The 14,696-nt window shown below is 34.4% G+C and overlaps 1 protein-coding gene across 6 annotated transcripts in view; it reads right to left on the bottom strand.

Annotated features, from left to right (window-relative positions):
* LOC111507980 (uncharacterized) overlaps positions 1–14,696 on the bottom strand; it is a 243,898-nt gene that overhangs the window by 121,378 nt on the left and 107,824 nt on the right. The window lies entirely within an intron of this gene.

Genomic DNA, 14,696 nt, shown 5'->3' with positions numbered 1-14,696 from the left:
ACTTGTACAGGAAAAAGTGTGTGGACACATTTTCGAAACAGACACGTGGCATACTTCCCTAGTAAAGTCATCGATGGTATCGAAAATAAAGTTCTATGTAGTGTCACAATGATATTGAACAGGTATAGAACAATCAATTCACTTGCTCTCACATTTGCTAACATCTGTTTTTCAAGCAACTTCCTCATTTAAAAATAGACAGTCACCGCTACACGAGAAAAAACTTTCGTTGAGAAAGTTACGAAAAGTAAATATAGAAAATGTAAATATTCGGGCGGATATAAGTGTAATATTTTCAAAGGAAAATGTGAATCAATATTTCATTTCAATGATTTATAGCGGTTTTTTTATTTGAACAATTTTGAGATTGGGAAAGAAATGCCAATTCCTGGAATAGTATTTTCGAAACATTTCCTTTTTGCAAGACTTTTAACAGAATTGAAGCTCTGTAGACATGTTCACCAAGTGCACATGTCTCTCAGATGATATACGCTATTTAAATAATCTGGCAGTCTGACCTATATATTCAGTACTGCAACTATAGGGTCTACCAACAGGGACTTCCGGCTTCCGGCCATCTTGTTGAAGCTTCATATGTCAAATTAGTTGTCATTTATTCAGTTTGTTTTGCCAAATCATCGACGGATATAGCATTCAACAAAACATGCAAATGATGGCGCTACGTGCCAAACACGAGCGATTTGGGGGCATGGTCATTTAACGTGGAGGTGATGTGAACAAGCCACGGAGATCGTGCGATTTGACACCATTGACTTTTTCTAGTGGGATTTTCTTGAGTCGCAGGTGTACGCGAATAAGCGACAAATAACAGCGGTCCTCAAAGCCAACATATCCCATTTATAGTGTTCCGATAGAACAAGGAACACTATAAATGAATTTTAATTGAAATTTTATTGAAACTTCATGCTACAGCATTTGAAAAAAATTTACTTATTGTAAGGATAATTCTATTTGCAATTTTTATATTAACGATGAAATTGGAAATTGTGGTTGATTATTATTGAAAGTTTGCATTTAACATTATTATTATTATTTTCAAAATTACAGGAATTTAAGTTACTTGGAAATTCTGAAGGAGATGTGTTGAATAATATTTCGCTCGAGAAGGTGTTGGGATATGAATTTTGTAGGAAAAGTTTATGAAGGTTCTTATAATGAAGAGTTAGAGAAGAGTAAGATATTTTCAATATGCGTTGTTTCATTTGCTTGACCAGATTAACACATTAACACAAAGATTAACATAAAATGACGATTTTGTTTTGTCACTTTTCAAATTTTAAAACATATTTGAAATAAGCTGTAAAATGTAACTTTTTCCAATTCAACCGACTTTAGACAGGCAGTACAGTAAGTATTATTTTCTACATATGAACTTTCATTCATTCATAATTTTGAACTAATGGTTTTCGCATGTGCAGTTTGTCAGTTTGAATTTCTGTCGTTTCTATCGCTTTCTAAAATATTCAGATATTTTGAAAACCACTGATTGCCATAGTGAAGGTCGGTTTGGAAGTTACATTGAATGATGATACGAACTCGATACAAAACTCAACTCTTTCTGGGTCAGTAAGTCTCAGTTTTGCTCTCCTTCCTTGAATCGCGCAAAAACACAGTAAGTCCATAAACGTTTGCTTCACTTGAGTGATAATGAAATTGCAATTGTTTCTACAACTTTCTGTAGTCGCAGTAGGTTCATGAACTGACACCTATCAGAAAACAACTACTCCTTTGGCTAATACCACGAAGGGCTCTGTGTCAGTGCAGGATTCTTCACAGAAGAACGACAAGCAACATATTTGTCATCGCCCCCTCTGCCTGTAGACGAGGTACTAATCAACCGCATATCCGAATGGCCCAAATCCTCGTATGAGGAAATAAATTTAATCTATAGTTAGTGGGCATACTCGTACTTGAAATATCTAAAGGGGCAATTTGTTCGGGCCAGTACTCCCTTACTCACACAGTAGGTTCAAGGACTGCCACCTATCAGAAAACAACTACTCCCCTGCCTAATACCCCGAAGGGCATTAGATTATATTCGACAGGTGTGGGAAAAGGAAGACTGGTCTGAACAAATTGTTCCTATAGATTATTTGGTCGGTAGCCAGGCGGTTCGACGTGGATGCTTCGTTCGAATTGACTGTCGTGTTGGTCGGTTGTTCAAGCCCTAGTCTGAACGATCGATTTTCACTTGCTATCGTCCAACCCGTGTTAGGAATCACACGTTAAAAGGTAAGACCTCGTTAGTCCTTAGCTCGCACAACTTTCGACTGTTGAGGGTTGTCGTTCGTAGGGATGCGACAGCTGGTTAACGGAAAAACAGATTTTAAACAGATTTACTCTGGTGAATCTATATTTGGTGAAAAATATATCAATCAAGGTTTTACAAGGGACGCTCAAGTAAGCTTTTCAGTTCACAAAATCGCATCACGTGTTTCAGTATACAATCGCTATTTCGGGCGTGTTCACATTCATTAAATTCTACATAATTGATAGGGAGAAGTGGAGGAGAACATTATTCAAGTAACACCGTATTGCATACATTTCCACTGAGTGAAAAACTAATATAGAAAATTTTTTATCTACCTTCTTTTACAGTTCTCCATTACAATTTTTATATTCTTTCAGATTGCCGAAAGAGAAAAAAATGACTCGTTCAATATAGAAAACTTCTGTATATCGTTCGGAAATACCAAGAATGAGTCATAGTTTCCCAGACAAAAGTCACCGTTTCCCAACACAAGAAATCCAGAATTCAACCCCCGATAGACTTCTGAAGTATATCCAATGTATCTTAAATCATGAAGACAAGGGGAAGTAACCATCGATCACTTAGGCGATTGTTTTTTTCAGAAAAGGCTCAGCTGCTCCGTCTTGGTCTATTAGAAACAAATCATCAATCGCGATGATGTATCGGGAAATTCCTTCTCGTCTCGCTGTGATATGGATGCACCGAAAAATCGATTTTCCCGGTTGCCACGGAAACAACGGTCTCTCTCTGGACGGTGTTTTCATGTCGCATCCAAACTTTGTCACGTTTTTTTCCACGTGGTTTTGGGCCAAGTGAACGAGGAGACTTGAAAGAGCATAATACGAATAGGAATGTAGATATTAGAAGATAAATCATTACTCCTAGAGCATAACGTTCTTCAATTTTGCGTGCTATAAGTCTTAAGGGGTGTTAAATGTGCCTCTAAATGAACTAGACGAAAATATGAAAAATGAGATGGATGAATATTCAATATACACAGAAAAAACCACTATCCTGTTTTCAATTATAGTCCAATTCTTGAATTCTTTTCAAATTAAATGAATTAGTAATACTGTTCAACTGATATGAAATCATTGAAGTGATTAAGCTCTTGAAATTTTAATTGTACACTAATTTACTTGTGTTGCACTGTTTGGAATCTTTGGTGTGGTAATGAATATTACTGGAGTTGCAAACCTTTTCATGAGCAGAATCGAAATGGAAACCAAACAAAAGTCAAAGTATTTTCCTAGGATTTTGCGATATTCGATAATAAAAAATCAAATATTTAGGACTTTGTTTCCTTTTTTGAATAACAGATTTCCATCAATAAAATTCAAGTATGACTTAGAAAATGAAAGACAACTTCCACTTCTTGACTTTTTGGTAATGATGAGTCAATATTGAGGTTGAAAATCGGTATGTAGCATTTAAAATCGAGATCTGAGCAACTTTTTCAAATAACTTACTTCGGTATCCCCAACGCGAAGCAAAATATAGAGAATTTGACCTTTTCGAGGGATCTTAGTAGACTGGGTTCAAGTCTGTCTCTCGAGCTAACTATTGCGAACATTGCGGCCCTGAAGGTCTATGCCTGAACCAAAAATTCAATCCCTGCCTTCAAAAATGACATAAATTTGGGAGTGTCTTTACTTTAAGTGTGTCACGCTGTATATGTTTAAATATGTTCGTAGCACTTCTTCGATCAAGTCAATAATACTAGTTTTTATATAATCTACTATTGATGATTTTGTAATCAGAACGTTGGGTGGGATTTTCTCTTATCAAGATTATTGATTTGGGAACGGTTTGACAAATATAATTTGATCTAAGGGCAGCAAAACGTCAAATATCGACGGCCTGCAAAACTGAATAAAAATAATGAAACTGAGAGATTTCCAGGATTGTGTGAATTTATTTCCGTCTAGTATGACAATCAATTTTTCAATTTGAATTCTACAGTAATCGCCCTGCCTATAAAATCCACATACGACTCAGTATCTATTCTGAAGGTTTTCTTAGAGGTAGTTTTTAGTTTCCTCATATTTATTTGAGAAAAACATTATAAGTAATCACTTTTTAGATTCATTCATTTCAACAGTAACGAACGATATTTTTCTTCGACATTTTTCTTTTAATGCCTTGTTATGGCAAGTTAATCATATCGTAAATAGAACGTATGTACAATGCATACATACTTATATGATGATTGGATTTTAATCAATAAGATCAGTATACCTAGGTAAGGTGTTATTTAACGTTCATTAATGAAATTGATCTGAGTATAAATTGTTATAAACAGCTTGCTCGACATAAGTTTCTCTTCTTCAATTTATTAAGGCGATCAATCATAGAACTGAAGAGAAAATTAGCTTTCTGATTAGGTTCGACAATGTCGCTGAATAAGGAACTAATTATTACAAATTTGTTTGATCCAATTTTTTTATATATTATAACTCAAAAAACTAAGCAATGAAATAACAAAAAATAGTTTTTTCTTGCATAAAATTAACTTTCAGATCGAAACAACAGCTGAAGAAACGGAAAAAATACTTTTACGACAAAATAAATCCAAGAAACAATAGAAAGAAAATTGTTTTTTCTTCTAACGGGAGGACTTTCTTTACAATAAATAAAAAGGGCGTAATTTATCTCAAATATGCTTCGTGAGTTTTTTATTTTTCCAGGCATAGTTTATATTTATTCAATAAACACATCATCAATGATCATATTTGTACCTGTACAAAAATTCTGAACAAATATTCGTTTTTAATATTGAGACATTTCTTTGGAAAAATGAGCTTTCTGGTTGTCTACGTCTCCATAATTCAACAAAAATATAAAAAGCTTCCAAAGAAAGGAAGGAAAAATAACTTCGAAGAAATCTCTTTACAAAGATATGAAGAACAAGCATAGAAGGTTCTTTTAGATACAAACTTAAAAAAAAAACACTCTGAAAACAACTAATTCCATATAAACATTAAATTGAACGAAAGCCTATTTTTCCACTCAATTTATATTCCAATATTCTTTATGGAATTAAAACAGATACTCATAGGGATGCGCTACACAAAGTAATATATGAAAAAGTATTGATATAAAATTTCTCCTACATGAAACATTAACATCCTTTAAGGTGTACTTCAAAGTATCGGGACATTACACTTGTCTTATCTCATCAGTACCGTTTTGAATACCATTACAAGATGTCGCCGGAAGAGACAACTCTGCTCATCAATCATTTATTCATACAGGTAATTATTCCAGCCACAGAATTTCATTCAAATTGAAAAGGAAATATTGGTTTTAGGAAAAAAATGTTTTGTCAGACATCAAACTGAGTAGAAATTCACATTTCAATCATAAAATGATGAAGAAAGTTTCTGGTTTCTTGATTGCTATGACGTTTACTGCTTTCAGTATTCAAGTACATAATTAATACATTAATAAAAAACCGTTCCTATTAGTATAATTGTCTTTAATCATCTCACAACTGATGTGTTATGGAAAACGCCTTGTAAAAATACATTTTTCTCTCATTTTTGTCAATGCGACTTAGCCAAGCAAAAATTTAGATTTTCACTTACATTCGCAGGGGGGTTATTTTCTAAGAAATAATATGAGATTTATATTCAAATACTTTTTAAAGTTGATTTACATCAAATTCTTTTCAGTTACCTACTCTTAATATTCAAAACATTTTGCGTCTTTCAAAACTTGCAAATAGTTTTCTCAATTGTTACGTCGTTGTCAATACTTCCTTTCATTAAAAGTGCCTGAAAGAAACACGTTTTTCGATTTTTCTACAGTCACCTAATGAATCCCAGCTGAAATTCACGAAATGAGTTGCTGAAATATACAAAATACAAAATTTGCATTTTGTTGTTTCACCCTTTGGAATTTCAAACTTATTATGACTTCTTTCGCAAGTCCACAACAATTCATCTGAAGTTGTTCTTCTTCATTTCTATGTTTTTTTTTGACAATTCAAGTGATATTTTCATCATTAGTTATGTTCAAATGAAAAATAAAACGTCTCATCTTCAAATTCTCAGATAAGAATTAAGGTTGAATTTTTTTGATTAAAATGTAAGTGAACTAACTGGATTCAAAGAGTTCCCGCTTCCTGATTTGTAAATAATTATCTGTTGCAGTTCCATAAATAATATTATGAATTTCTGAGGTACAGAAATGCCGATGTTAATAAATAACGATTAAAATATTATATTCGTAGTAAACCAGTTTCGCAGCATGCTTCCAATACGACCATAGTCGGCTCCAAAGTTCGCTTGAAATAAACTCAGTTCAGGGTCACAACGAAAACATTTTCTATTTTCCATTGAACGCTTGGAAAGGAATATTTTCGTGAAATGATATAAGCTTCTTGTTGAATACTAATTCGATATACCAGACTGAAAGAATTGACAGTCAACAAGAAAACTGAACAAAAAGTTGTTTGTTCATGATGCATTTAAAAAAAAATGATCACTGGTTTTTTGGTTTCACTAGACATATATCTATCGCCTCCAATTCTTCAAGAGATAGAAGAATAGATACTACTGAATGGTATGCAAAAATTCTCCTACCATAAATTTTCAACAAATTTAGGAAAAACCACCTAAAACGTCGCATACTTCTGAAAAATGGCAAACAAAAAAGCTCAAACCGTGTTATTTGGATATCAACGTCATAGCGGAAAAACTAATTCGTGAATTAGTTTGGAGGCATGTAAAAGCGAATCAACCATAAATGGAAATATTTTGAACACAAACAGTTTGCTCAAAAAAAATCTCCCTACTTTAAAAAAATTAAACCTTGCATGAGAAGTTTCCACACGGTGAAATAATTGTTTTGAAGCAAATGAAGTAAATCTCACTTACTGGTGACATTCCTAGTCATTTACCAATTGCAGTGAAGATACAAAAATAATCCATCAATGAGAACCTTCTACGTTGTATTCCGCCACTGGTTCATTTAGTTCAATCAAATCAAATTATACGGCCTTGACGTGTGATATAACGAAGGAACAGCGGGCGCAGCACCGAGAAAAAAATGTTGACAACGGCAACGGAGAGGCGTAAAACCCGTAACTTTTATTCAACAGAGAGCAACATAATTACGGCCATCATTAAAATAGTTCCAATTACGGAACCAATGATATGAAGAGTTGGAGTTTTACTTACAGGGCGGATAGTTTCTTGGTGCTGAGCATGATACAAACGTTTTAGAATATTGTAGAAGTGAGTTTTATGATAGAGCCAAGCTTGATCGACAAAAAGGCGGACGATCTGTGAAGAATGGGTAGTCGGTCATCAAGGATTGGATATGAAAAATATACAGACTGACCAAGAGAAAACAAAACAGTGCCGTTATCGGCAACTATTTCAACACTCCAGAAAATTCGCAGAGATAATAACAATAATTTATATTAATTTAGCGGTGCAAAATGTACACAGTTGACATAAGTCTAGCTCAAAATGAGAGAATTTGGTGGCAACCATTCTTCCATTCTTCCATTATCCCTATTAAATTATTATATTCACGTGTTCACTATTTTATTATTATTGAATACAATAAAAGTGGTGACGAAATATTAATACTGAAGACTGTATTCGACTTCAATCTTAAAGTCTGTATAAGGATAGGTTAGGTTGGGTCCAAAGTGAGTGGTTCTATTGGACCCTCCACCGCAACCCGCAAGGGTTTATTGTGGCCCACACCTATTCACACTCGACCAAATAAACCCAGCTTCTTAACGAAGCCTTTTAGTTTGTATGGTGAGTGGTCTTTCAGGTCAGATGGTAAGAGTACACCTCTGCCGAACTCTAAAACCCTGATTCGGTCCCCAGCGGGGCAGGCACAAAGTATGTGCCCTGCTGTTTCATCATTTTCCAAACAGAGGCGACACACACTGTCTTCCGACAGTCCGAGTCTCTGCTCATGATGATTCAAATGACAGTGACCTGTAAGAAGGCCTATTAGACATCGTAGTTTCTTGCCCTTCAGGTGTTCAGCCTTTGTTTGGAAAAGCCTAAAGCGATACCAATAACAGGTTGTGGTCCGATGAAGCTGCTTGCAGCACCCCCCTTTGCAAGGAAGTCCGATTTTATTAATAAAGAGATTTAGTCATATAGGAACGTGATATGAAAAGCAACATTAAATTTTTTTAATGTATGTTGTGGAATTGTATAATTATTAACTCTTGAATTCACGAGTAACTGTTACAAATCGAAACCGGTCGTAATAAATAAAAATCGTAGTACAAATAAGACAAAAGCTATTTTTTTTCGTCCTATATTCAATATGAATATCTACAAAATGAATAGGTCATCAATCGAACAAGTACCAAGAATCTATTGACCAATGAGTCATGGAAATAAGATAGTATTTGTAGAAAGAAGGGTTTTGGCTTTCCACTTCTCCATCTTCATACAAACAAATGTGACAATCTTCCGAAGAATGTGTAGATCATGCAAAGAAGTAACTTTCAGAAATAAACTGGAAGAAAAAACTCTCTCGAACTTTCATATAAACATTGAATTACACGAAAGAAAAATACTTTCGAAACAAATACTTTGATATGAACGTTGAATTATACAAATAAAACTTATTCCTATTCAGTTTGTACACCAAATATCGTAATGGAATTGAATCAGACATTATTCACAGTATTACTATACAATATAGTATATCAACGAGATAAAATTTCACTTACATGGAACAAAAGTAGATTTTAATATAAAAAAAAACATGATCTTCATTGATATTTTATGTTCGAAAATGAATTCATTTTCACAACAACAGCAAATAGTGTTGAACTATCTCAAAATTTTAGATGATAACCTGATGTTAAAGAATCCTAAGAAAGACAACCCTCAGACGTCAAAACTTGTGCGAGTTAAGTGCTAACGAGCTCGCACGTGCGATTCTTAGCACCGGTTGAATGATGCGCAGTGAACATCGATCATCTGATAATTGAGATCGAAACAACGTTAACATAGCCATTGACTGAATGAGATGAACAAAGCACTCACGCTAATCAACCAGCTACCGTTCTTCCATATGACAACAACATTTTGTTTTCTATACAAAAATCAATAATATCAAAACAACAAAAGTTTGGTGTGGTATATTTATTGAATGTAATAGTTACCAAAACTTTTTGAGAAATTGATTGGCGGAATATGGATTTGATATGCCACTCCACGATGACCTCCTCTCTCCCCAGAGTTTAGATCGATGTATATTTTCTTGAAACAGGCAGTGTAAAGATCCAGCTTTAACTGGCGTGTAAACTTACGAAAATTTCATTACAGCGAAATTCGTAGCAAGATATTGTAATTCACCTAAAGCAAATTATTTGTTAGAGGCATTGAAAAAGAAGGTGAACCTACAAGAATGCTTCAAAAATTTGTCTCATCAGCTGTTTTAATAAATTTTTTTGATTGTTCTAACATGATTGAAGCATCTTCATAAGAATTTTAAATAAAAATGTTATACTTCGTGAGTTTTTCCATATAAACATTATTTTATAAGTTATTTTGTTGAATTGCAAAAACATTGAAGTTGGCGGTTACCTAAAAAATTAAATCCACGTGAATTTTACAAATATACCCCCACACTGAAAAAAATATATACCTATTATTTTCCAAAAAATATAAAAATTTAAGTGATTTATCATAATTCTATGGTAGAGCATCTCCACTAATATTATAAATGCGAATATGAATGTGAGTTTGTTTGTTACGGTTTCACGCGAAAACTACTCGACCGATCATCATGAAATTTTGTACACGTTTTGTACATGTTTTTGGAGGTATTAGAAGTAACATAGGATACCTTTCATTAAAAAAAATTATGTAAGATAAAAAAATTGTTTCAGCTGTTTGGTATTTTTCTATATTTATTGTTATTTTCTTCTATCACTTTTGTTTTTAGGTTAAGTTATGTTAGGTTAAGTTACGTTAAGTTAAGTTATGTTAGGTTATGTTATATTTATTGTTATTTTTTTCTGTCACTTTTGTTTTTAGGTTAGGTTAGGTTAGGTTAGGTTAGGTTAGGTTATTTTTGTTACAGTGAAATATATTTTAACATTTGTTGTTGCAATTCAATGAAGCATATTTTAAATTTTCGAAACTTCATCGTATGTAATAATTTTTAAAAATTGATATTCCCAGCCAAGCATTAAAGTATAGTTCTTATATTGATCCATTTCTATTGTACTGTCACTTATTTAATGTCATAAATGTGAGGGAAACCGCGAGTAAAAGCTAGTAACATATAATTTTGAAATTTCTCGAAATAAAGTTTGACTTGAAACCTTTCTAATATATTATGATCATTGAACATGCACCACCTGTTATTATTTTTTGAATTTCTATTATGCAGCGAATGCAAAAACTGCCCATTTGTTACGCACTTGATGAATCACAGAGTATATTGAAACATTCGAATCTTCGAGACAAAATCATACTATGCTAGAAAAAAAGGAAATGGTTGAATTGTGTATCATTGCCCTCATACCAGGGCAATCAAGCAATTGAGATCGCTTTCCCCTCACACAAACGAAAGTGAAATAAACAATTAAAATAGATGATACATGGACCACCTACGCTATAGATTCCATTTATTGTGTGAGTCATGTCGTTTTCTATTTTTATTGCTTTTCCAGACTGTAAGAGATCAATTCACGGTAACGTTTAGTTTTATTGAATGCCAACTTTGGTTATTACTTCATATAAAATTTCATAGTGTTAAAATCTGCACGGTGAAAATGTCTCGTGGTAGTGATAAAAAAACGTTTTCGCTAACGAAGTTCAACTTTGTTTTTCTCCGAACGACTTGGCAGCAAAAATTGGGCTAAAAATATATCTCCCCACGTAACGAAACATATCGTGCTATAAGAAAGCAGTTGAAGTTTCAAGTTTCACAAATTTCTCGAAATATCACAATTATAAAGCATTTCGGTGGCGTCTCGTCGTCTGAAAGCGAGTCGAAGAATGTTGGCCGAAGCTTGCATTATAAATTCATTATGAAAGCGGTAAACTCTTCCAAAAAAAAACAAGAGAAATATTGTTCATTTACCGATTAACGTAGAATCTACGTCGTAGATTTTCACTTCGAATTTTAATGTTTCATTGAAATGTATATTCAGAAACTAAAAATCAGTGTCCCTTTTATGAATTGATGTGATCGATCATTTTTAAATGAATCTTAGATGAACCAAATATACACACATCGGAAAAGTCTAGGGATATTTTTATAACATACTAAATATCATAAAAATAAATGCATGAGGTCATTTAATTTCGATTAAATTGGTACACTCGACCACCCTGTAGATTTCTATGGGTTGAACAAAGCCTGCAAAAACGGTAACTAATCTTTTATCAAGTTTTTGACAAACTGTAGGTTTTCGGCTAAAATAAATAATCTGAAAGTGTCGAGTTTGTACATTCTATGCAGTTCTTGCTCAGCAATTAAACTGGAAATATTGTGTTTTAACATGGAACGCCATCACTTACCATTGGTTGAGATGAATAGAGCTGTAGGGCTTCTTCAAGGTGGCATGCGACAAAATGATGTAGCTCTTCGTTTGGGGGTCTCCCAAAGTGTTATCAGTCGATTGTGGCGGCGTTTCCGTGAAACTGGCAGTCCAGCCGAACAACATCCAGGGCGAGGATGCGCTACAACTGCAGTTCAAGACCGATTTTTGGTCTTAACCGCAAGAAGACAACCGACAATCACAGCACCTGAGTTGGTTAACGTGTTGCATCAGACGCACCAGGTAACCATTGGTCGTGATACTGTCAGAAATCGACTGCATGAAGCAGATCTCCACAACAGAATGCCACTTAGATGTCCACCTTTGTCAAGAGGCAATCGCGGTAGAAGATTAGAGTGGTGTCAAGAACATCAAAACTAGGATGCAAATGATTGGGCCACAGTTTTGTTTACAGACGAATCCAGATTTGGATTTCATCCAGATTCTCGTCGAGTAAGACTGTGGAGACGACCTGGAAATAATGAACGTTTGAGACACGTCCAGGAAGTCCACACATACAGAGGTGGTACAGTAATGCTATGGGGCGGAATCATGATCGGCGGCAGAACCGATCACGTTTTTCCAAATCGCTCCCTCACAGCTCGACAGTACCTCGACACCATTCTTCTACATATCGTCCGTCCGTTTGCTGGTGCTGTTGGTGAAAACTTCCATCTAATGCACGATAATGCTCGTCCACATGTCGCGCGTCTAGTGACTGACTGGCTCACCAACGAAGGAGTTGATGTATTGCCATTGCTAGCACAATCACCGGACCTGAATCCCATCGACCATGCGTGGGACATGCTTCAACGAAGAATTACTCCTCATATGGGGAACATTCACACAACGTTTCAATTGAGAGAGCTTTTAATCGGTGAATGGGCAAATGTACCTCAACAAGACATTGACAATCTCATTTTGTCGATGCACGATAGATGTAGGGCCGTAATAAACCAGCGTGGAGGCCATACTTTGTACTGATTCCAATTTTTTTTGTATTATGATTTTTTTTCGGGGTGCCAAAGAAGAGCCATATTTTTTTTTAGTTTTGCTTATATGCGCACTCAGTATTTTTGACCATTTAATAAATTTTGTTGTAAGTTACATTCGTTTAATAATCACCCGTCTACTTTTTTTCCCTAAAGCGATCTAAAAAAATTATTGCCATTTTTAAAAATATCCCTAGACTTTTCCGATGTGTGTATTAGGTTGTTTCAAAAGTTTTGTCTGTTTTTGATGACATGTGTTTCTGAAGCTCCATATCTCTATAAATATTATACTCTTCTGGTATATCTGTACCGATCGATAGAGGATTATGTACTCTATGACTTTTTTTCCAAATATTCAATTTTTTGCCTCAATTCAGCTTATTATTGTATGAGCAATTCTTCTCTTAGAATTCATATTGACTAAAGCGCTGCTGAGACAGCCCAAAAAACTAACCAGGCATTTGACAACTATACAGTGTGTAAAAGCCAAATGGAATAAATTCATTCATTTCGGTACGGTACAAAATTCCGAAACACGTCAAATTTAAATTATAATTTGACATACTTCAACGGAAAAATGCTACTACCCCTACCTTCAACCATCATTGAATGACATGCTTGTGATATATCGTTTGAAATGTATTTTCATTCTCGATTCAAAAATATTAACGCTTTCAAGTTTATTGCAACAATTAAGATATAATAAATTAAAATCATGTAGTTACCGAAATTCAATAAAATACACTCAAAACATACTGCAAATTACTCATGTTGAGGTATTGATAATAAGAAAGTAAGCAAAAACCATAGCAATGTTCTTTTTGGATGGTATCCTTTGAAAAACTATAAATAATTTCCGTGGCAACGTTAGTTTAAAACGCCTTGTCAATTTATTTTGTATGTTACAACATCAGTTGTTAGTATTTTAATTTAAGTTTCAAGTTCTTTAACTTCAAGTCTGACAAATGGTTAGATTAACGAAATTGCATAAATGATTTGTTACGTTGATAAAACCCGAAAACAACAGAAAGTACCTCGCCTATTTCATGAGAAATTCCCTAAATTACATATCTCAAGAAACAATAAGCAAAATAGAGAAGCAGTTTCGCGAGCTTCGTAAAAAAAGCAGCTCCAATGCAACGAGTGATGAACTCAAATTAGATGCGATTCTTAAGTTTGAGGAAAACCCACAAACATCGAGTAGACCGGCATCCACTACATTCAATGTTAGCCATACATCGACAGTAAACATATTAAAATAAAATAAAATGCATCCCTATAAGATGATACCTAGTCAGAAGACGATTTTGATGGAAGAACTTATTTTTGTGAGCAAATGATGAACATGTTGGATAACAATATCATCCAATTAGAAGTCTCTTAACGGTCATGATAATCGGAAAAATTACCGCAACGGAAACATCTCACTGGTCTCATTGGTCTCTTTTTCATTGAGGGCAACTTGAATGGCGATAATTATTTGGCACTACTTCAAAATGATGTCATTCCAAGTTTAACAAATTTATATCCTGATCCATAAAACCCTCAAGTTCCAGTGAATATGATATGGTTTCAGCAGGATGGAGCTCCACCATATTACCAAGCTAATGTATGGCAATACCTCGATACAACATTTCCCAATCGGTGGATAGGGGAGCGAGGATCGATTGGATGGCCAGCGCGATCACCTGATCTTTCACCATTAGATTTCTTTTTGTGGGGATACGTGAAGAGCAATGTGTACAAAACTAAACCTTCAGATTTGAATGACTTGAAAGAATGAATTACGCTTGCGATTAGGACGGTCACGCCTGATATGTTAAATAATGTTAGAAGACAGTTTTATTTGAGATTAGGATGTTGCCAAGACGCTCGTGGTGAACATTCT

Source organism: Leptinotarsa decemlineata, unplaced genomic scaffold, assembly GCF_025532065.1.
Source record: "Leptinotarsa decemlineata unplaced genomic scaffold, Ldec_3_MD MMD2_tig00000026_RagTag_RagTag, whole genome shotgun sequence".
NCBI classification, from domain to species: Eukaryota; Metazoa; Arthropoda; class Insecta; order Coleoptera; family Chrysomelidae; genus Leptinotarsa; species Leptinotarsa decemlineata.
The sequence above is the reverse complement of the archived record's forward strand: the minus strand, read 5'-3'. Positions and strand labels throughout refer to the sequence as shown.